Source organism: Leucopleurus acutus, assembly GCF_964270905.1.
Source record: "Leucopleurus acutus genome assembly, chromosome: X".
Taxonomy (NCBI): Eukaryota; Metazoa; Chordata; class Mammalia; order Artiodactyla; family Delphinidae; genus Leucopleurus; species Leucopleurus acutus.
Genome location: NC_139148.1, coordinates 6,850,671 through 6,875,925, shown reverse-complemented (window position 1 = coordinate 6,875,925; position 25,255 = coordinate 6,850,671). Strand labels below are relative to the sequence as shown.

At 42.9% G+C, this 25,255-nt stretch overlaps 1 protein-coding gene across 2 annotated transcripts in view; it reads right to left on the bottom strand.

The window, feature by feature from the left end:
* TBL1X (transducin beta like 1 X-linked) overlaps positions 1 to 25,255 on the bottom strand; it is a 228,298-nt gene that overhangs the window by 68,846 nt on the left and 134,197 nt on the right. For both annotated transcript variants that reach the window (XM_082864435.1, XM_082864436.1), the window contains exon 3: positions 1,374 to 1,462. The gene's annotated coding sequence lies outside the window, so the exon portion shown is untranslated. The remainder of the gene's footprint in view (positions 1 to 1,373; positions 1,463 to 25,255) is intronic.

Sequence of the window (25,255 nt, the reverse complement as noted above, 5' to 3'; positions counted from 1 at the left end):
CAACATGGGGGGTAGGGGGATTGGCCCCTGTGCAGTTGAAAACCCACTTATAACTGTACAGTTGGTCCTCTGTGTCCAAGATTCCTCATCTGTGGCTTCAACCATGGACTGTACACAGTAGTCCATGGTTTATTGAAAAAAATCCATGTATAAGTGGACCTGTGAAGTTCAAACCCAGTCAAGGGTCAACTGTACATATTTACCTTGTCATCTATTTGGCTTTAAACAAAAATACTTCAACAAGATTCTTTTTTTTTTTAACATCTTTATTGGAGTATAATTGCTTTACAATGGTGTTGGTTTCTACTTTATAACAAAGTGCATCAGCTATACATATACATATATCCCCATAGCTCCTCCCTCTTGCGTCCCCCTCCCACCCTCCCTACCCCACCCCTCTAAGATTCTTACTTTGATTAAATCTGGGTCTATCATTTTAGTTCTGATTGGTTCCTTTAAAACAATAAAGCAAAAATCTTCCCCAAATTTCCATCTTGATGTTTTTAGAAGTACAAAAGTTCTATCAGTTTTTTAATTTAAAAAAATTAAAGGAAGAACCAGAAAACACAAAACAGTAAATGATAAAAGCAAACCCTAGAATCCCCTCTACCAACAGATAACAGCGCTTTTTCTTGGTAGCGGACGGGGAGGGAGCCATCAGTTTCAGTTTGGGATGTGGCTTCAACTCTTGATTGTTTTTTTTGGCCGTGCGGCTTGCAGGATCTTAGTTCCCCAACCAGGGATCAAACCCATGCCCCTGTAATGCAAGTGTGAAGTCCCGACAACCACTGAAACTCCCTGGGCTTCAACTCCTGATGCCTGTGCATCTGCGACTGTTCGGTTAGCTCTTCTGGGTACCCTATCCTCTCATGAGATCTATAAATAGTAAGCTACATGTTTTTCTAAGAAGTTTCAAGGTTAAGTAGTAAATCAATTTGCAGACAGACACAAATCGTATTAAGAAACTAATAAACCATAGCATTAAGATACAGGGGCCAACTAAGATCCAGACTCATGTGCCCAATTGTAATTAATTTTGCAGCTTAATTTTAATTCACCATGTTGACAAGAGGGAATGATTTTAGAAAGTGTCATCTGCTTCCGGTAAGACCCAGAAAAGTTTATAATGGCTGGTTCAGTATCCACAATTCTTCGAAGGCGATAAGAGGCCAATCTGTTATGTAGAATGGACTAAAGAACCCATCATTATTTAACGATGCTCTATCTACTACCTTCAACTTCAGCAAGGAGAAAGACCTCAGATTCCGTCTCAAGAAAGCATTTTAAAACAGAAGGTGTTCAGTTTTGGCAAAACGCAGCTCTGCTTCAAACGAATTTCAGGTAAAAGACAAAGATCAAAGGCAGGCGTTTACCTTTAGGCTGACTTCATGTGTAGACCTGTGAACCAGTGGGCTCCCCAGCATCCGATCATATAAAACGCCAAGTGTCTGCTGGGACCTGCCTGGTGAGAAACAGAGAGATTTGAGAAACAACAACAACAACAACAGCAACAACAAAAAACACCTTAAAATTCTTCGGGAATCGCTCACCTTTGACCTGTCCTATTCTTGTTTTTCTTTTTCATCTCAACTCAAACTTAACACATTTCACTGTTTCATAATCTCTGTCCTAAAACTTTAACACAAACTATGCAGTTTTATTTGCAGTGTGAAAAAGGAGAAATTAGAACGGCCAGTCAGTATTATGGTACATGTAGAGATTTGTAAGGAAGAAGTCTCAGCGCAAACGAAATGGATTTCAGCTCAGATACTGTCCCTGCTGTCATTCAATGATAATTAATGCCCACTTGAAATGTCTTTGTTTTAGGGACCGTATCACATACAACCGATAAATTCAACTGTACACACCCTTAAGAGAAGAAAAGATGCTCCCGACATCTTTTCTGACAATATAGACATCGCTTGGGCACATGTTTACAATAATCACAGCATGTATGTTTGTGTGCAGATATCCACTCTTTTATGTGCTCAAAAAAACACAGAAACGTCAGAATCTTTTTTTCCTTTTTTGGCTTCCCTAAAATAAAGCGAAAGCAAGCACTGACTCTCAACTTTTACATTATTGTTTTCCTACGGTTCCGTTTCACAGGGGTTCCACCTGCATGGATTTCTGAAGAAGCCAGGGGTATATGTCATAAGATAATCCTTCATATCAAAAACTCATTTTTACTTTTCAGTCAGTATAAACAGTAAGCAGTCAACCAGGATCTACTTAATAATATTTACCTTCTTCCTCATAAATTCTCTTCAGTTGTGAGTGAATCCAGTCTCCTACAGGGTTGAAATTATCTACAAGCTCAAGAACTAAGGAAATTAAATGCCTGCTGTTTTCTCTAAATTCTCGTTCAGTAGTCTTAAGTGATACTAAAAAGGCGCCAGGTTTAATATAATTCAAATCCATAAGTGAGGCTATGAATGAAGGTGTTTCTTATTAGTGAATGTATACAGAACCTCTTGAAATGTTTTAAGGAAATTCAAGTAAATTACTCCCACTGAGTCACGTTTATAGTTACACTGTTCAAAGAAAGGAGACTAAAAGGATTCTACAAGCAGGTTCATAGGCCCTTAAGTTTCATTACAGTACATTTTTAAACCACATAAGGATATATAAGATAAAACCAGGACAACTGAAAAAATCGACCACTGAAGGAAAATAATAAGATTTAAACAAAATTCCTCTATAGCTCGTTGAATAGAAATAAAGGGCACCAGACTGAAGAAGGCACTAGGGAATACTGACTTTGCTTATAAAATAAAAATACATTTCATTATGAAAAAAACTCGGCAGTGGAGATGAAATAGGACGATACTCCTTACAGCAAACCTGAAGCAGACAGCAAATTATTTTCGGGATTGGGCTGTAAACCCAAGAGCCTTATGATGAAACTGCTAAACACCATAAAGTATCAAAATATAAGCAGATGTCACCACAATAAGCCCCAAACTGCTTGAAAATTAGAACATTAAAATCCATAACAATTCAATTAAGTAATTAATATATAAACAGCTCTCATTACAAGCTGTTCAGGAAAAAGCTTTAGTATCAAATTCCTATTCTCTGGCCCAAAACAGATGGTAACTCACAAATTGAAGGTTATCTTTGATATAAGTTGTTAAATTCAGTACATGTAATTAACATCATCTGTGTGTTATAAACACAAAAAATGTGAAATATGACTGGTTAATAACATTCTGGTTATGCAACATGTCAAAATTAATTAGTTCGTTACTAGAAATAATAAGTTAAAGTGAGAAACCTGAACTTCCAATCCCTGGTCAGTCCTGATTTTCCCATTATTAACACCTAAATAGAACCACTATCAATAAACAGTGCTGGCAGGGCTTCCCTGGTGGCGCAGTGGTTGAGAGTCCGCCTGCCGGTGCAGGGGATGTGGGTTCGTGCCCCGGTCCGGGAAGATCCCACATGCTGCGGAGCGGCTGGGCCCGTGAGCCATGGTCGCTGAGCCTGCGCGTCCGGAGCCTGTGCTCCGCAACAAGAGAGGCCACAACAGTGAGAGGCCCGCGTACCGCAAAAACAAAAAACAGTGCTGGCAAAAATTTACGTGCTGGAAAAGAATTGTGTGAAACGCAAATGATTTTTTAAAAAATATTTATTTATTTGGCTGCGCCAGGTCTTAGTTGTGTCACATGGGATCTTCGCTGCGGTGTGCAGGATCTTTGCTGCAGCATGCAGAATCTTTAGTCGCGGCATGCGAACTCTTAGTTGCAGCATGTGGGATCTAGTTCCCTGACCAGGGATCGAACCCAGGCCCCCTGCGTTGGGAGCACGGAGTCTTAGCCACTGGACCACCAGGGAAGTCCCCCCACCCCCACCTCTTTTAAGTCTTTACTGCATTTGTTACAATATTGCTTCTGTTTTATGTTTTGGTTTTTGGCTGTGAGGCACGAGGGATCTCAGCTCCCTGACTAGGGATCAAACCCTCACCCCCTGCATTGGAAGGCAAAGTCTTAACCACTGGACCGCTAGGGAAGTCTGAAACGCAAACGATTTTAACAAATGCAATATATTCTTTACTCTCAAAGGTAGTAATAAATATAAAAAGGACTCATTTTCTGGTTGCCGTCAGTTCTTGGCATGGAATGGTGTAGACAATGACTAATAGTCCTCCCACACAGGAGGCGTAAAGCCTTTAGTATATTCACAATGCTGTGCAATCATCCCCTATGTCGAGTCTCAAAACATCTACATCACCCCAAAAGGAAACCTTGGGCCCATTAAGTAGTCAGTCCTCAATCCCGCCCCCCCCCCCCCCCCCCCCCCGCCCAGGCAACCACCAGCCTGCTTTCTGTCTCTGCAGATTTGCCTGTTTGGGACATTTCACATAAATGGAACCATACAACACCTTCTCTGTGTCCGGCTTCTTTCGCTTAGCATAATGTTTCCAAGGTTCATCCACAATGCAGCATGTATCAGTACTCCATTCCTCTGTATGGCTGAACACTGTTCTGTTGAACGCATGGACTACCTTTTGTTTACCTTTCCATCCACCAGTTGACGGGCATTTGGCTACTGTGAATACTGCTGTTAGGAACATTGATGTCCAGGAATGTGTTTGAGCCCCCGTTTCCCATCCCTTGGGTATGTATTGTTCTACATCATTTTGCCAGAGACAAGGAATAGTGCAGTGTCGCTCTCCTTGGGGCAAACCAAATTACTCTTCCATTCAGAAGCGTTTCCAAGTCTATCAGGGCGACCAGAGGTGCTGGATTGGTTTTGTTTTGCCTGCAGCGCTGGCTATCATTCTAAATCCTTCTCCCTCCCCTGAGGTAGTTCAGCTCCAAAGTTTTGAGTTGGGAATTGCCTGCACTTCTGGCTTCCCAGGACCCCTTGAGGTGACTCTGGCTACCCAGGTACCTTCTCACACTGATATCTGATATGATCCACGTATGTAACCCCTAATAGCAGCATGGAACTATCATGGTGTGTCCTATTTTACACAGTGGTTTTCAACCAGGGATGGCTGTGCTCTCTGCCCCAGGGGACTGCAGGATATCAGACAATGTCTGGAGACATCTCTCGGTTGTCACAAGTGGAGGAGGGGAGGTACTGGCGCCTAGTGGGTAGAGACCAGGAATAGCGCTCAGCATCTACAACGCACAGAACAGCCTCCCTGCACGGAAGACTCATCAGCCCCCAAATGCCAATAATGCCAAGAAACTTTTTAACAGAAGAGATTTTAGACTAAGTTCATCTCTTTATGACTTCTGCCTGATTCTTACGGAGAAATATTAGAAGGTGAAGTAACAGTTTCACACAGGGCTTAGATTCAAAAAGAATTATCTAGGGGATATTTTCATAGGTTGTCATAATGCTTCCTTCTTGGTTGCCCAAATCTGTGGAACAAAACAAATAATCCATATGGCTCACTCAGTGAAAATTCGGGATAAACCTACATTTTTATTGATCATAAATGAAATGCTTAACTATATACATATTGATTGTATCTCCTGATAAAAATGAATCAAATGTGTACAATTAAACTCCTTTAACTGCTGGTGGAGAGGTCAGCACGGAGCAGAACTGAGGCCTGCGGCCAGCAGCCAACACCACATGCCAGCCACATGAGAGCCACCATCGCACTGCATCATCCAGTACCTATCAGACCATCAAGTCCCTGCAGCTCCGGTTGATGTCTTGACTGCAACTTCAAAGAGACCTCTACCAGAACCACCCTGCTAAGTCACCACAGCATTCCTGACCCTCAGAATCTAACACACCATGAAGGACAGGTGGGAAAGATACCCGGGGCAGCAGGCCTTTTCAGCAATCGCCTCTCCATCATCATCCACAGAATGGGACAATGTCAAGCATGGCTGCTGCCAGGAAAGCCTAGAACCACAGGGACTTGGAAGCCAAGCAAACGGAGCTTTCAAAGAAGCAGGAGAGAGTTTCCCAAAGCATGTTCTTCACAATGATGTTTCCCAGATGGTTAGTATGTGTTTAGTATCACCACATGAAAAACAGCTCTGTGATCCAATTTTCCACGTTCAATAGGATTGGTAACCCTGGGTTAAAGTTACTGAAAAACAATAAAAAGGAGCACCTAAATACATCAAACAAATACTAACAGATGTAAAGGGAGGAACTGATGGGAATACAGTAACAGTAGGAGACTTTAACACCCCAGTGATATCCATGGACAGATCTTCCAGACAGAAAATCAATAAGGCAACAGGGATCCTAAATGACGCAATAGAACAATTAGACAAAAATGGATATTTTCAGGACATTAAATCCAAAAAAGCCCCAGAATACACATTCTTTTCAAGTTCACGTGGAACATTCTCCAGGACAGACCACATACTAGGACACAAAACAAGCCTCAAGAAATTTAAGGTGAACAGAAATTATTTCAAGCATCTTTTCTGACCACAACAGCATGAAACTAGAATTGAACCACAGAAACAGAAATGAGGAAAAAACGATTACATGGAGACTAAACACGCGACTAAAAAAACCAATGGGTCAACGATGAAATCAAAGAGGAAATTAAAAAATACCTTGTGACAAATGACAACAAAAACACCACCATACAAAATCTTTGGGATGCTGCAAAAGAAATCCTAAGAGGGAAGTTCATAGCAATACACGCCTTCCTCAAAAAGTAAGGAAAAAATGTCAGATAAGCAACCTGACCTACCACCTAAAGAATTAGAAAAAGAAGAACAAACAAAACCTAAAGTCAGCAGAAAGAAGGAAATAATAAAGATCAGAGAGAAAATAAATAAACTAGAGTTTTATAAAACAATGGAAAAACTCAATAAAACCAAAAACTGGTTTTTTGAAAGGGTAAACAAAAATCAACAAACCTCTGGCCAGGCTCACCAAGAAGAAAAAAGAGAGGACCCAAATAAACAAAATAAGAAATGAGAGAGGAGAAATAACATCTGATATTGCAGAAATTTTAAAAAACCACAAGAGAACACTATGAACAATTACATGCCAACAAATTGGACAACCTAAAAGAAATGGACAAGTCTCTAGAAACATACAGCCCACCAAAACTAAATCAAGAAGAGATAGATATTTTTACAGACCGGTCACCAGAAGTGAAATAGAATCTATAATTTTAAAAAAGTTTCCTGCAAACAAATTCCAGGACCGACTGGCTTCACTGGGGAATTCTACCAAACAAACAACGAAAAATTTATAGCAACCTTTTTCAAACTCTTCCAGGAGGGTGAAGAGGAAGAAACACTCCCGAAGACATTCTATGAAGTCACCATCACCCTGATACCAAAACCAGACAAAGACACTACCAAAAAAGAAAATTACAGGCCAATATCTTCAATGAATATGGATGCAAAAATTCTCAACAAAATATTAGCAAACCGAATTCAACAACACATAAAAAAAATCATACACCATAATCAAGTTGGATTCATTCCAGGGTCACAAGGATGGTTCAACATATACAAATCAATCAATGTGATACACCACATCAAGAAAAGAAAAAAACCACATGGTCATCTCTATAGATGCAGAATAAGCATCTGACAAAATTCAACATCCATTCATGACAAATACCCTTACCAAAGTGGGTACAGAGGGAACATATCAACATAATAAAAGCTATTTATGACAAACCCACAGCCAACATAATACTCAGTGGTGAAAAGCTGAAAGTCTTTCTGCTAATATCTGTAACAAGGATGCCGACTCTACCACATCTATTCAACATAGTACTGGAAGTCCTAGCCACAGCAATGAGACAAGAAAAAGAAATAAAAGGTATCCAAATTGCAAGGGAAGAGATTAAATTCTTATATGCAGATGACATGATATTATATATAGAAAACCCTAAAGACTCCAGGCAAAAACTACTAGAACTGATAAACGAATTCATCAAGGTAGCAGGATACAAGATTGACATACAGAAATCTGTTGCACTTCTTTACACTAACAATGAAATATCAGAAAGGGAAAGTAAAAAAAAAAAGAAACAAATAAAAAGAAACCAAAAAAACAATAAACAATCCCTTTTAAATCGCTTCAAAAAAATATTTAGGAATAAACCTCATCAAGTAGGGGAAAGACTTATATGCTGAGAACTATAAAACACTGATACAGGAAATTGAAGATGATTCCGAGAAATGGAAAGACATCCCATGCTCTTGGACTGGAAGAATTAATATTGTTAAAATGGCAATACTACAGATTACCCAAAGCAATACTATGGATTACTACCCAAAGCAATACTACAGAATACTACCCAAAGCAATCTACAGATTTAATGTGATCCCTATAAAAGTACCCATGACATTTCTCACAGAAGTAGAACACATAATCCAAACATTTATATGAAACCATAAAAGACGGAGAATTGCCAAAGCAATCCTGAGGAAAAACAAAAACAAAGGAGGAGGCAGAACCCTCCCAGCCTTTAGGCAATACTACTACAAAGCTACAGTAATCAAAACAGTGTGGTATTGATACAAAAACAGACATACAGATCAACAGAACAGAACTGAGAGCCCAGAAATAAACCCACACAGCTACGGTCAATTAATCTTCAACAAAAGTGGCAAGAATATACAATGAAGATAAGACAGTCTCTTCAGCAAGTAGTGCTGGGAAAGCTGGACAGACACATGTAAATCAAGCAAGTTAGAACATACCATCACACCATATACAAAAATAAACTCAAAATGCCTTAGAAGCTTATAAATATAAGACATGATACCATAAAACTCCTAAAAGAGAGCATAGGCAAAAAATTCTCTAACATAAATCATACCAGTGTTGCCTTAGGTCAGTCTCCCAAGGCAACAGAAATAAAACCAAAATAAACAAATAGGACCTACTCAAACTTATAAGCTTTTGCACAGCAAAGGAAACCATAAACAAAACAAAAAGACAACCTATGGGCTGGGAGAAAATATCTGCAAATGATGAGACTGGCAAGGGCTTAATTTCCAAAATATACAAACAGCTCATACAACTCAATAAAAAAAAACACAACTTCAACAAAAAATGGGCAGAAGACCTAAAGAGACATTTCTCCAAATAAGACATACATATGGCCAATAAAGCACGTGAAAAGATGCTCAACACTGCTAATTATTAGACAAATTCAAATCAAAACTATAATGAGGTATCACCTCACACAGATCAGGATGGCCATCATTAAAATGTCTACAAATAATGAATGCTGGCAAGGGTGTGGAGAAAAGGGAACCCCCCCCGCCCCTACACTGTTGGTGGGAATGTAAATTGGTATGGCCACTATGGAAAACATATGAAGATTCCTTAAAAAACTAAAAATACAGTTACCACATGATCCAGCAATCCTACTCCTGGGCATATATCTGCAGAAAATGCTAATTCAAAAACATAAATGCAACCCAATGTTCATAGCAGCACTATTTACAATAGCCAAGACATGGAAGCAACCTAAGTGTCCATCAACAGATGAATGGATCAAGAAGATGTGGTACACACACACACACACACAATGGAATATTACTCAGACATAAAAACGAATGAAATAATGCTATTTACAACAACATGGATGGACATAGAGGTTATCATACAAAGTAAAGTAAGTCAGACAGAGGAAGACAAAAATCATATACCACTTATATGTGGAATCTAAACTATGATACAAATGAACTTATTTACAAAACAGAAGCAGACTCAGAGATGTAGAAGACAAACTTACGGTTACCAAAGGGGATTTGGCAGGCGCAGGGTTCAGGGGAAGATAAATTAGGACTTTGCGATTAGCAAATACACATTACTATATATAAAACAGATAAACAACAAAGTCCTTCTATAAAGTACAGGGAACTATGTTCATTGTCTTGTAATAAACTATAATGGAAAAGAAAAAAAACCAATACAAATAGTTTACACAGGGCTTCCCTGGTGGCGCAGTGGTTGAGAGTCCGCCTGCCGATGCAGGGGACATGGGTTTGTGCCCTGGTCCGGGAAGATCCCACATGCTGAGGAGCGGCTGGGACTGTGAGCCATGGCCACTGAGCCTGCGCGTCCGGAGCCTGTGCTCCGCAACGGGAGAGGCTACAACAGTGAGAGGCCCACATACCGCCAAAAAAAAAAAAAAAAAAAAGTTTACACATAGTTGCATCTATTATCTGCCTGGCTCTGCTCTAAGTGCTTTAAGTTATGTAATCCTTTTAATAAACAATGAAAGAATCCTTCCTACCAGAATCTCACAATGTGTTTTCAATGATATATCCAGGAACCACCACTTAACAGTGTCATACCAGGGGTTCACATACACGAAATTATCTCTCTCCTGTTACGATTTCTCATGACTCTGAGCTGTAGGCAGCAGAAATTTTGTGAACCGCCTTCCTCATCTGGCTCCTCCATGTACCCAGGTATCCACCTAGATAATGACACTCCATGTACAATATGCTATGGTTTGCCCAACTCTCCCAAATTTCCGACTTTTCAGAAATATGCTGAAATTTTAAAGACAACTTTCTGATTGACTTTGAATACATCAGTTGCTAGCCAGTCCAATAAAGGGAGGTTCTGCCGTTGGAAGACTGTAGGTTCTCCAAGAGAATATAAAACCAACGAGCGTTTCTTTAGACTTTGGAAGCTTGAAATCTAAAGATGACAGTACTTGACGGAAATGAATCCAAGTGTGCCAAGTTGGTAATGACTTACAAAAATAAATGTTACTTTTAATATCATAATAGTGTCAAGAAGTAGGACACTTCTAGATGAGGCTTTATACATTGGGAATTAAAATCAGGCCATCATCCTCATTTCTCTTTTCACTCACCGAACTAGGAAAATGGGTACTGTGAGGTGCAAGGTCACAGTGCATTAAACATCTCACTTCTTATCATCTCACCTTTTTCTAAAACTCTGTTTTTGGAATACCTTTTATTTAGGTGGATTATTTTATTTTGCCACTACGGTAAGAGTGTACCCTTCTCTTTTTACGTGTAAACTCAAAGAGACAACACTAAAGGGATCCCTTCTCTGTTAAAGTTCTGACACAGAAAAAATGCTTTGATTTTTTTCTTAATGATAAATATTAATTTTGTGCATAAATTCCAAAGGCCTAACCTTTAATATTCTTTAAGAATAAGCATATACACCATAAAAACAACAGAAAGCTATAAATTAAAACCAAGTAACATCCTAAAAGATCTTCCTTTGAAAAAGCCTGCATGGTCGGGCTTCCCTGATGGCGCGGTGGTTAAGAATCTGCCTGCCAATGCAGGGGACACGGGTTCGAGCCCTGGTCCGGGAAGATCCCACATGCCGCAGAGCAGCTAAGCCCGTGCGCCACAACTACTGAGCCCGCGTGCCATACTACTGAAGCCCACGCGCCTAGAGCCTGTGCTCCACAACAAGAAGCCCGTGCGCCGCAATGAAGAGTAGCCCCCGCTCGCCGCAGCTAGAGAAAAGCCCTCGCGCGGCGATGAAGGCCCAACACAGCCAAAAATAAATAAATAAAATAAAAATTAAAAAAAAAAATCAGTAGCCCTGAAAATACTATTTTAAAAAAGTCTCCATAGTTAAATGGTAATGTTTGTTGTCCAATGCCTAAAAAAAATGTAGAGTTTGAGTGTTATCTGTAAGTAACATTTCAGTACTGTTACCTGTAGACGGCAATCTTGGCTGTGCCAACAACTCTCCCTTCCTGCGCATTAATGTGTCAACAGATCATCACTGTACGAAACGTGAGAAAGGTTTTGGTAAAGTTTCTGACCTATATTTGAGACGGGGAGACGGTTCCTACTGCAGCACGCCCGTAAAGCTGGCAGTTACCCAGACAGTGACTGATGGAAAACCTCATTCACAAGCTAATGATGTGGCCACACTCTGCACACGACCAGGGCGGGGGTCTGAGAACTTTCTGGGGAACCCAACTCTCTGTGGTCCAAGGAGGCAACAGAAACTTACAATCACGCAAAGATTATAAACATGTTTATCTTCGTTTCCCAAAGTAGACTGTGTTCATTTTAGCGCTCATTTCTAAAACAGTAGCTCTTAAAGATGACAACGTGATATTTAAAGCAAAGATTTCAAGATCAAATCTGTTGGAAAATTCTAGGTTTGAAAAAGGTAAAATAGATCCGAGAAGCTAAACAAATCCCACGCAGGATAAACACCAGAGAAAACCCCAAGAAAAGCACAATTTCCTGAAAGTCAGCAACAAAACAAACTCTTCAAAGCAGCCAGAGGGAAAAAAAAATTACATCCAGAGGAAAAAGATAAACAAATCCCACAAACTTGTTGTCTTCTGGCTTGCATTATTCTGGACAACGGAACAAAACCTTCCAAGGGCTGAAAGAGTATGTCAATCTAAAATTCTACACTCAGATGAAACATCTTTCAAAACATGAAAGTGAAGAATTTTCCAAACAAACAACAAATGCACACAGAATTCACTGCTAGGAGATCTGCACCACAGGAAATACTGATGCAAGTTCTTTAAGAAGAATTGTCTCAGATGGAAATCTGGATTTATACAAAGGAACGGTGACAGAAATGGTAACTATTGGGGTGAATATAAAAGTATTTTCTTCTCATTTTGAAGTTTCTTTTACATATAAATGCTTAATGCAAAATAACTATGTATTGTAGCATTTGAAACATATATGAAAGATGTATGGCTTCCCTGAAAGCACAAAGAAACAGGTAGAGAAGGCAAACAGAAACATTGCTGTAAGCTTCTTATACATGCGGTGGTAAAGTATCATTCAAATGTAGACTGTGATAAGACGCAGACTGCAAACGTTAGTGCAACGCTGCAAAAACAAAACAAAGACGTGCAGCTAACAAGCTAACAGTGAAGTAAAATCATAAAAAATCCTCAGTTTAGGCAAAAGTGGAGGAACGGAGGGGAAAAAAAAAACCCAGAATGCACGACACAAGCAGAAAACAAAAAGTTGGTGGTAAATGGTACAACCTTTCCGATTAAAAGGCTGAGTGTGAGACTAGATAAAAAAGCCACACTCAACTCTGTAACAAACCCACTTTGCATAAGTACATATTGTCTCTGAATACTTGTATGTATATTTGACACATGTTGATACATTATATATATTTACTATACAGTATTGATACGTATTCCTATTATGTTCCACTTATCATTCTCATCTTCTGTGATTTCTTGTATTTCTTCCCTGCTTAGTGAGGTTGGGGAGGGCGCTATGCAGGTGAAGACGACACAGAACAGGAAGCCAAACAGAGCGATTCCTGGCCCTGGAGGAGAGCACCTGCCTTTCGTGAGGGATCCATACGTGAACACGACACAACCCAGTGACCCTGCTCTGCTGGGAGCAGATGGCAGAGTGACCAGACCACCAGGCTCCTTAGGAAGTCTGAGCATTGCCACACCGAGGGTGCATCCGCCTGCGCACTTAAGACACCCTTGGGGGTTTAGGAACAGAATTCTGAGAAGTCACAGCCTCTGTTCTTGAAGTCAGTCACACTGGAGCTGAGACAAGTGCTTGGAGGGACGTCCTTGGTGGTCCAGTGGTTAAGACTCCACGCTGCCAGTGTAGGGGATATGGGTTCGATCCCTGGCTGGGGAACTCGATGCCACATGACGCGGCCAAAAAAAAAAAAAGAGAGACAAGTGCTTGGATAGGGGGTGGTACTTGGAGGGATGGGGCAAAAAGGGCTTTCCGGGTGGCATGGCAGCTCCATGCCCGGCCCCATCCTGCTCCCATGCCCCTGCAGTAGATCTGTAACCCCAGCTAACTTCCCACTCCACCTCAGTCTTGGAGTCTGTTTCTTGAGAAACCTTCTTAAAACAATGGCTCCAGCAGCACCCGGTACAAAATTCCGCATACAACTGCCCTGTTCTTTCAAGTGCCCTTCTCATGAATGCTGCAAACACTTCTTTTTTTAATAAAAGAAAACGATGGTGTTTTGTATCTTTGATCAAAAGCCCACACGGCAGGCATTTCAATAAATGCATGCTAGTACACACGGTGTGCAGAAAAACACACGGAACGCCCCAGAATACTTCAGATGGGATGTACTTGGCGGTCTCTATTATTTGTCTAGTTAGGTTACTCTATTGCTTATCCTCCCCTTTCCTGAAATTGAATTTAAAAATTGGGGGACATGTCCAACACAAGAAGGTAAAGTTCCAGAAGTGTAGAGCAGGGGTGAGCACACTTTTTCTGCGAAGGGCCAAAGAGCAGGTATCTGGGACTCGGCAGCCATCCTGTTACAAGTGCTCAACTGTGCCCCAGCTCACAAGCAGCCGCAGACAGTAGGTAATGGGCGTGGGCGTGTTTCAATAAAACTTTACAAACATAGGTGGAAGGCGGGGTTGGCCTACAGGCAGGAGTCTGCCGACCCCTGCCCTGGGGCAAAATCATGTTCATTGTATTAAGGTGTGCACCCATAACTCATTACTAAATTAAAACAGACAACCGTAAAATATCATTAAGGGTGACTTGAGACATGAACACACGACAGAAGCGCTTTATTCCAGAAGTGAAGCAGGTCTGTGCCTCGTTCTTGGGAAGGACCACAGTGGAGGCGGCAGCAGGAGCGTGGGGTGCACTTCAGCCCAGGTCCCTGGTTCCTGGGACACACACACAGCTGCCACGGGGAGCCCTCAGGACACTCGTGCAAATGCCGTGCTGCGTTAAGATGGTGCTTTCAGAACCCAAGTGCAAAGTCTCGCGAAGACTTCCCAATTCTTTTATTTTATGGATCACAGAAGCGTGAACCTGAACAGAATAATCTCATCAGTGCGGAGATGACATCTTTAATTTTTTTCCTTTTTAAAAATTATTTTTAATAGGTTTAGTTTTTAGAGGAGTTTTAGGTTCACGGCAAAATGGAGGGGAAGGCACAGAGAGTTCCCATACGCCCCCTGCCCCCCCCACTGTCCACACCCCCCTCCAGAGGGTACATCTGCTACAGCCGATGAACCCGTACGGACACACCATCATTACCCGAAGCCCATAGTTTACATTAGGGTTCACTCTTGGTGTTGTACCCTCTATGGGTTTTGACAAATTTATAATGAATGACATGTGGCCACCACTATAGTATCATAAAGCACAGTTTCCCTGCCTTAAAAATCCTCTGTGTTCCGCCTACTCATCTCTCCCCGTCCCCTAAACCCTGGCAACCGCTCATCTTTTCGCTGTCTCTGTAGTTTGGCCTTTTCCAGAAGGTCACAGAGTTGGAATCATACCACATGTAGTCTTTTCAGGTTGGCTTCTCTCACTCAGTGATGTGCATTTCAGGCTCTTCCATGTCTTTTCCTGGCTTGAGCTCATTTCTTTTTAGCGCTGAATAATAATTCCACGGTCTAGATGCAACAGTTCATTTACCCATTCACCTACAAAAGGACACCCAAGTGCTGGCAATGATGGATAAAAGCTGCTATAAACATCTGTGTGCAGGTTTTTGCACGGAAGTAAGTTTTCAACTCCTTTGGGTAAATTTTATTTTTTAAAAATGCCATTAGAATTACATAAGCAATACATGGTCAGGGGAGAGATTTTAAGTGATTCTCAACCGCAGGCAATTTTGTCCCCCAAAGGTCATCGGGCAATGTCCGGAGACATTCCTCATCACAACTTGGGGGGAAGGGCCCTGGCACGGAATGGGTAGAGGTCAGGGATGCTGCGAACCTCGTACAATGCACAAGACGTCCCCCCCATGAGAAAGGATTATCGGGCCCCATGTGTCACTAGTGCTGAGGTTGAGAAATCCTGACATGAGGATAAAATGTTAAAAGTTTTCTCTCCCCAAGTCTTCCCACTCTCACCACGCAGAGACAGCCCGTACTCACGAGCTTCTTCCACAGTCTTCTACAAGTTTCCGCACACACCTGTTCTTACTTATAACACAAATATATTTTGCTGACTATAATCTTTGAATTTAGTCATGAGTGGCACATACCAGTTGTTTTCATCACTAACATCCTTGAACAGCAAGGCGGCTTACTACCTGCCTACATAAAACCACTCCTTGCCCGCCAGTCCGCAAAGGAAGTGTACATTTTATAAAGTCCCATAGGTTCATTATACAACTTAACCATCACAGCAGCCCTTTCGTTATTCCCACTTTGTGGCTAAAGAGGCCAAGATCTAGAAAGTTCAAGTGAACAGAACCGGGCTTCACAGATCATAAGTGGTTAGGATTTGAACCCCCAGTTCTAGCTTCAGTTTTGGGGCTCTCATCATTTCACAGCACAGCAATTCACAATTCACAGTAATTTAGATAGAAGATAGGTAGTCAGGTTTTTAAAAATTTATTAATTAATTTATTTTTAATTTTGGGCTGCTTTGGGTGTTTGCTGCGGTGTGCGCGGGCTTCTCATCGCAGTGGTTTCTCTTGTTGCGGAGCACAGGCTCTAGGCATGTGGGCTTCAGTAGTTGTGGCACGCGGGCTCGGTAGTTTTGGCTCACGGGCTCTAGAACGCAGGCTCAGTAGTTGTGGCGCACGGGCTTAGCTGCTCCACGGCATGTGGGATCTTCCCGGACTAGGGCTCAAACCCGTGTCCCCTGCACTGGCAGGTAGATTCTTAACCACTGCGCCACCAGGGAAGTCCGGTACTCAGTTATTTTTGCACAATGGAAGTACCTCGGAATTTGCAACCAATAACACACTTTATTGAGAGAAGTCTTCTAGACACTTTGAATAATCAATCTGCACGTACACAAAGGACCCGTTACGCATAATTCTAACCCTTTCCCATTTGGTTAATCTTTAGCACTTCCGAGCTGCTCTGAATGTATTCAGTCATTTGCACTGTACCGACAAGCAACTAAGTTGAATTCATTTTTGGATTTTCCATGACACTTTATTTTTTTCACCTGACTGACACCAGACTTTCTCACAGTTACTCTCTAAGTCTAGGACATAGTAGCCGGAACAGGAGTGAGCCACCGTGGGGCTTTACATTTTGTTCACGTGCGCATCTGTCCCATTACGTCAAACCCAGACTCACAGAGTCTTAGATCTACAGTGAATATCTTATTTATAGAGGCCATTTATTTATAGATGAGGAGTGTGACCAAGTAGGTCATTCCTCTGACCGAGAAACCAGCAGAGTGTGCAGTCAGCTGAGCTAATGACACAGCAGAAACGGAATGTCAGTGCTTTAGGGATAAAACCTAGGCAATTTCTACATACCCTAATTCCCATTAAAATTCTTAACTCTGTTGACTGATCTGCCTTCAAGATGTTAATGCTTCCCTGTTCTATCGCTGGTATTGGAAACTTGTGAAATCATAAGCAGCAATTATTATTAAGGTAAATGACTGCAAAATCATAGCTAAATACGTACAACGTGCATTCTCACATAAGGCCTGATTTCATGCGACAATGGCTACTGAACGTGAGTATTTTCCAATTCCTAAAATGAATGTTGCCCACCTTTTTAGAATTCTCATTCCTCACTGCCCTTTCCTGCTACGTGACACTGCTAACTAGAATAAACTCGTGTGGGTGCCCTTCCGTCAGTCCTCCAAAGACGGGGGCTGGAAGGACACGCAGGCTGGGTCTCTCAGACACGATGGCTGAAGAGTTTTATGTCTGCTTCTTCCTCAGTCTCATGTGGCTGAACCACATCAGCGTAAGTTTACTCTCACGTGCGGTGGCTGCACGAGGCGGTTTCTAGTATGAAATTCTCTGGGGAAAGCAACGCTTCAGACAATTCGCGCGAAGCAGGACCAAGAAATCTATCAGTTAAGTAAAGCCCGCGTTTGTCGTGATGAAGCACTCTGGCACAAGCCCAGCGACGCAGCAGGTACCACTGACCTCCGGAAATGGATGACGTGGGGCACCGAAAGGTAACATACCTCCCGGAAGCAAAAGCCAGTGCGGGGTCTGGCACTGCCTCTGTCGAAAAAAGACTTGAGTTTTCCTAGTTTAAAAGGGAGACTGAACCTTGAGATAGAGAAAAGAACACATGAGCCTCTCTGTGAGTCAACTACCTCTCCTGACTGGCATCAGAATTCCCAGATTCCTAAGGGCGTGAAGGTCTCCACTGGCTTTTATAGTGTGGGCTTGGGACGCTGGAATCACATAAAATATAGAGAATCTCACCGTGCCTGATCAGGAATACGTATGCCCAAATGTGCACGTGTGGGACAGAGAAACACAGCATTTGTGTCATGCTTCAGGGCAACATGGATGCACTGCCCACCACTGAATTCGTCACGATGCTCCGATATCTCACAGACTTGGACAGCCGACCACCAGGGGGTCGGAACCTGGCGGTCACGCCAGGTTGTCTGACCCTAGATCCCGTCGTCCCTCCACTGCACCACTCGGCCTATCTTTAGATGGTACTTCTGAGGGACTCTTAAAAATAAAAAAAAATAAAACACCGGTCCCTCTTCTAACAGTTTAACTCTTGCCTATGTCTTGTTTACCCATCTCAATCGTGCTGTATTCACGCCCGGTCTAAGCCCGCTTTCTCTTCTCTGGATTTCAGTGTGGCTTTGTTTCTCAGAAATTTACACTCGGCGCTTGCAAAGGGTAGAGGCTCCCTTACAATACATCCCTTACAATGCAAGCTGGCAGACTCTCTGAGAGGCAGTGTGGTCCCGGAGTGACCTTGGCTCAACCCCAGAATCCCTCGCGGAGGGCTATCAGTTAAGTAAAGCCCGCTTGTGTCGTGACGAAGCCCTCCTGGTGCCATGAAGCACTCCAGTGTGTCTCCTGGTGAGTAACGTAACTTTTCTGTGCCATGAAAGGAGCACAGTGCTCTACAGTTACACTGCACAAATTTACATGTTCAAATACACACAAAGCCAGACGTGTAGGCTTGTGCAGAACGACAGTTACGATTATAATCACAGCATGGGAACAGCTGCACACTGGGCATTGGAATTCTGCTGTGTTCCTTTTGTTCTATGTTCTCTGTGATTTTTAAAGAAAAAATAAAAACCAAGATGAATCTTATGTGTATTTTACCACAATTAAAACATAAATAAAAATAAAAAGCCACGATAAATCTACAAACATTTTCATCAGTCACTTCCACAAAGGAATAAATGTGAGAATTCCCTTAAAGGGACTAAAACAGTCACACAAAATTGTAAGAGAATAATGCTTTCGTTTCAACTGGAACATAATCACATTTATCCCTAGTTTTTCTTTCTTTCTTTTTTTTTTTTTTTTTTTTTGCGGTACGCGGGCCTCTCACTGCCGTGGCCTCTCCCGCTGCGGAGCACAGGCTCCGGACGCGCAGGCTCAGCGGCCATGGCTCACGGGCCCAGCCGCTCCGCGGCACGTGGGATCTTCCCGGACCGGGGCGCGAACCCGCGTCCCCTGCATCGGCAGGCGGACTCTCAACCACGGCGCCACCAGGGACGCCCCCTAGTTTTTCTTAAATGGAAACAAATTACTTGGTTTTCAAACAACGGAATTCTGAAGTGAGCAAGCGTGTCTAAGAAAGAAAGAACAGGATCACATGAGAAAACAGACGAGATTAGACTGAGTGTAGATGCTACAATTCTTGACTAGCGGTTATCTTCACGCTACACGTAACCAAATGATTTTATCTGCCTGCCTTTCTCTGTTTTATTGATACCATTTTACCAGCCTAGTAGGCAACAGGCTTCTTCATGCAAATATAATTTCAAACACAGTTTCAAAAATGCAAACGACCTATTTCCTATAAAAAACAAATATAAAGGAAAACTAGAATTTAAGTGAATTTCCTAGTTTAAGCTTAGCCTGATTTCCTTTGAGCTGTTCAAATTTCTCTCAGGCCTTAAGATCGCTTTCATGAATTAAAGAAAGTATGTTAAATGCATAAGCATGTAGGTACTTGTGTAAACTAAGAAGCTCTGGGGATGGTATTTCTGACAACAAATTAAACCGAACAAAGTGTTACCCTAAAATGGTACTTGGAAGATGTCATTGTTAGCAGAGGGAACCAGTGCTGTGTCAGATTTCCGGTTGTGTGAAATCTTCACAAGTCACACACAGCCCTAACTGCACAGAAAAGCACTTTGCAAAAAACTGCTGAAAATGCCCTTCCGTTCTAAGTATGACATTTACATGGTTTTACAGAAATATCACAGATTAAAAATAGAAGACAGTGCCTTTTAGTAGGGCACAAACCTTGTTCCCAAAAAAGTATATGAGAAAAGTATGTGAATTTTGAGAAATCTTTCTCAGTTTGGACCCTCCATTATACAGAGATTTACTTCTTTTTCAGTGGGAAGAGACAGTCCCTTACAAGGACAGGGAGGCGAACTCTGGCACTGGGAACAGACAAGCAAATGCACCTGAAGTGGGTGAGTTTCGAACTTGGTTGGGGTTTTTACACCTGCATCTCCGACCGAAGGAAGTCTCCCCAAGGACTGATGCTTAACTGTGAAACGGCGACACAAATGAGGTTCACAACGGTGTGATAAATTAGGGAGACGGCTTGATGACGCACCAAGACCCCTGGAAAAGCCTCCGTACACGAGCAGAGCATTCAGCAGGTGTAACTGTGCTCATCTGACTTGCTGTCATGTTAACCTGTTCGATTCGAGGTTGGCAGACCTGTTCTTAAAGGGTCAGGCAGTAAATAGTTTTCACTCCATGGGCCATACAGAGTTACAACCACGCAATTCCACCACTGTAGTGAGCAACAAAGACAATACAGACATCAGTGGGTACAGCTGTGCTCCGAGGAAACTTTCACTACGTGCAATAAAATTAATAGGACTTTCATGCATCACGACTTGTCGCTCTTCTTGGTTTGATTTCTTGGACCACTTGAAAATGTAAAAACCATCCTTAGCTTGTTGACTGTACAGAAGTAGGTAATGGGTTAAATTTGGCCCACAGGCTCTAGTTTGCTAACTCTTGTGTCAGATAAGATGAAGCACGGTTAGATTCCATTGCTGTCATACCTTACCAAGATTACTTAAAAATGAACCTCCAGGAAAACTGGATGGTTTCTCAAAACATTCAACATACAATTATCAGATGATCCAGCAATTCCATTTCTAGGTATAAAACCAAAAGAACTGAAAGAAGGAATTTGGACAGATGTTTGCAGCCCAATGTTCTTAGTAACATTATTCACAATCGCCAAAAGATGGAAACAACCCAGATACCCACCGATGGACAAATGGATAAACAAAATGTCGTCTATACGTACAGCGGAATATTATTTAGCTTACAAAAAAAATGAAATTCTGACACATGCTATAATGCGGATGAACCTTGAAGACATTATGCTAAGTTAAATAAGTGAGACACAAAAGGACAAGTAACCCAGGGTCCCCCTTACATGAAGTACCTAGAGTAGTCAGAAATGGAGACAGAAAGCTGGGGGGCGGGGGGGAATGGAGAGGAGAGGAGACTTATTACTTAGAGTTTTAATTTGGGAAGATGAAAAAGTTCTGGAGATGGATGGTGAATGCACTTAATGCCACCGAACAGTACACTGTGTACTTAAAAGTGGTTAAAAAATGGTAAATTTTATGTTACATATGTTTTACCATAATAAAAAAGATCTCAAAGAAAATGAACCTTCAATGCAAATGTATTTCTTCCAAAGACCCTGCTGTTGGCTACAGACAAACTTAGATCGAAATGTCTATAACAATTTACTCTGAAGCAAGTCAAGAATAAATGTCTGCTTTCTTTCCATAACCCAGAGTCAAACTCTCCAACTGTGAAAAGAAGTTGTCCTCAGTGATCTTCAAACTCACAGGTGACATTCTGAGATACTTCCCAGGGAAGCAGAGGCACTCCCTAGAAACAGTCGCAGGATCTTGGTAGTTTCTGGAATATCTGAATGTCAGTCAAGCCCAGAAATCCTTAAGCAGCCTCGGTCCTTGGAGAATTTAGCTTCCCAGTGGCAGAATGACACGTTTTGGTTAATTAAATTTGTATTGATCTTCGTAGCTGGGAAATGGGATCAATGTTATTGCTAAATCAAGGTTAATCGTAAAAGTCATTCAAAAAAATTAACACATTTTGCCGTTATATGATGATCAGGACCGCACTTGTGATTGGAGCAGAAACTCCAGAAGCCCAAGAAGAGTAGCAGGTATTCAGATCTACTTAATCTAGAGGCTGAATCACTTCTTCCCACCTAAGATGAAAGCTGCAAGGTGAGGGAAAAAAGGGAAATTTAAGCGTAATTCTTAGTGGACGCCGTTTCCCTCATTAGAAAGAAAAGAGTTAAGAAGAGTAAGATGATATTGACGCATCTTCTGTCAAGAGGTCTCCCGACGGCAGGTTCACTAGATTCTGATCTCCTACAAGCTTACTCTGTAAACCTCTATGAAAATACAAGGGATTATCGACTGACTTTGGAAACCTTCTAGCCACCGTAAGTTTCCAGAAGGAATCTTTTTTTTTTTCTGGCTGTGCCTCTTGGCTTGCAGGATCTTAGTTTCCCCACCAGGGACTGAACCTGGGGCCCCAGCAGTGAGAGCAGAGTCCAAACCACTGGACTGCCAGGGAAGGCTCAAAAGGCATCTTTCTGGCCCTTGCCTTGCTTTCTGTTTGACTGCAAATCGAACCCCTTTGGACAGGACTGCACTGCCATCCATGTTCCCCGTGAACTCACCCAGCCCCTGGCTTCAAATCCCAAATACATGTCTCAGGGTCCTGGCCTTCCCAGCTGCACACTCATCTCTGGACCAGCCTGCCTGATGCATCCACTGACAGGTCCCACCAGCATCTCGCACATGGCACGTCCACAGCGGAACCCTTCACCCACCCGCCACCCACACCAACTCGTCTCTCCTCCAGCCCGCCGTCCGAATAAATGACACCTGCCTCCTACTCAGGGTCACGTGCCAGACCCACACTCCTCCAGCTAGGCCGTCTGCGTGTCTGCTGGCGCTCCCCGCTGAAGAGTGTCCCAAGTCTGTGCTTTCCTTCCCAGGTCCGCTGAGCTATGCTAGTGGAAAATGAGACTGGGACTTCCCTGGTGACGCAGCGGATAAGACTCTGTGCTCCCAATGCAGGGGGCCCAGGTTTGATCCCTGGTTAGGGAACTAGATCCCACATGCATGCCACAACTAAGGAGCCCACCTGCTGCAACAAAGGAGCTGGGGAACTGCAACTAAGACCCAGCGGAAGGGAGGAAGGGAGGAAGGGAGGAAGGGAGGAAGGGAGGAAGGGAGGAAGGGAGGAAGGGAGGAAGGGAGGAAGGAAGCCGCTGGAGGGTTCCAAGTCGAAACACATCACCATTACCATCACATCCTGTAAGGAACTGTCTGGGGGTCCCCTGCACACAGCTCTCACCTCATCTCCTGGTCAGTCGCTTGCCTCCATCATGCTGGCCTGGCCTCCTTTACGCCCCTCGAGTTTCTAGAGCTCCGTCCCGCTGCCTGCGCTTTGCATGTGCTGTTCCCTCCTTCTGGAACTCTTTTCTCCAGGCTCTTCCCAGCTACATCCTTGAGACTTCAACTCATCAGTCTCCATTTCTTCACTCCAGTGTGGAAGCGCTTCCACCCCAAGCCCCTTGGCCACATCACCCTGCTCACTCTTCACCACGTGTGCTACTCTCAAGGCATCTCGCTGACCAGTTCCCCCGTTTACTGCCTGTCTTCAAGCAGCAGGCAAGCTCCAGCAGGGCACGGCCTCTGCATCCACATGGCTGAGCTCAGAGTGTGTCCCCTCACGCTCCATCCGCAAAGCTAAGCTTCGTGCCAGACGCCACGAAGATGCTTAATAAGCAGCTAGGACACGGAAGAGCACACGAACTGAAGTTCAGAATACAACACGATGTACTGAACACCCAAACGCCAGTGAAGATGGCATTTTCCTCCTTGACGACTCACGTGCCGTTTTCAGGTCTTACAGGGCTTTTATAACAAGCATTAATGACAACCATAAAGTGTGTGCGTGTAAGCCGTGTGGAATCACATCCCTCTAAATTCATCTGGTTATGAGTAGATGCTGGTGCATCCCCGTGTCACCTACATACAAGAGTTTAATATCCACAGTACGTAAGACTGACAACCAGGCTAGTCCGACACATACATAATTACTAGGCTTCACTCTTTGCTGGAAGGTCTAACAGTTAAAAGATAAAGGGCAAAAGGTTCTCGTAAAGGAGTCTGCCGCTCCCAGTGGCTGAGCCTGCCGTCTGCTGTCGCCAGCCAGGCACCAACTTACGTGTGCACAGCTCAGGAAAGTGACACCAGGAGGCCCAGGGAACTGACACATGCTTATCTGTGCCTGCTACTTCCTCTACAGAAGAAACTCAGGGCGGGATGCCCGAGACGCGGGGATGGACGTGCACAGCTGGAAAGCAGCGCTCAGAACCGCCCCCCCCCCCGCCCTTCTTCCCCTACCTCCGGATACACCTGCTCCCAAAGCCGGTCCAAGTTTGCTCAGCTGTCCCTGCGGCTGCAATGACACCCTTCACTGAGATATCTCACAGGATGAAGTATGAGTGCACACAGAGCCTTGGTTCTGGTTTTTTGCTAAAATGAAGTTGATGCTCTATGGACAGGGTGAGTGGGAATCATTTTAACAGACACTGTGAAATTAGGTGTGGGAAAGACAACCACGATGACTGGAAGGCAAGGTGGAAACGTAGGAAGATGCAGAAGTTGAGATTTCCGTGCAGGTGTCCTTGAGTTTTCACTAGAAACTGGAAACCACATGAAATACACTACGGGTGTGGATGGCGTCAGAGCAAAGGGCAGAACTTCCTGGCTGTGAACCTTCCTCAGAGCAAAGGTACTGGCAGACGACTCGATATGCACGTGCTTTAGGTTAAAACAACAACAGCAAAAGTAAGGCGCGTGTGTACCTTTTTTTAAATGATTCCCAGCTTAACTGACTTTTCCAATTAACATGACAATGCTCAGGTCAGATGAGGGGGGAGGTTTCCAAGGTCCTTTCTTACTGAACTGCCTACTTCATCCGTGTGAGAAACATCCATGTCTAACGTGCACAGATCAAGAAGTCACCTGTGCTTCCAAATGCCAGGAAGTTCTCATCGTACCAGTTCTTATCGTTCTGATCGTTACCAGTTCTTATGCCAGGAAGTTCTGATCGTTACTCACCCTTCTTGGAGTCCTGAGAAGGCCCAAAGTTAAATGGCTACAACTTTATAATACAAAATTAATGCAGTAAATCACTATATCACAATATTCCAGACACCCCCAATACTCTGAAGCCCCTTCACCAGACACAAGGGTCTAAATGCTGAATATATAACACAAATAAGAGTATTTTCACTACAACTAGCTTCTTAATATTAGAAAAGGATACACAATGGAATTTGAAGTAAATTCGTATTGAAATGAGTAAATCCTGT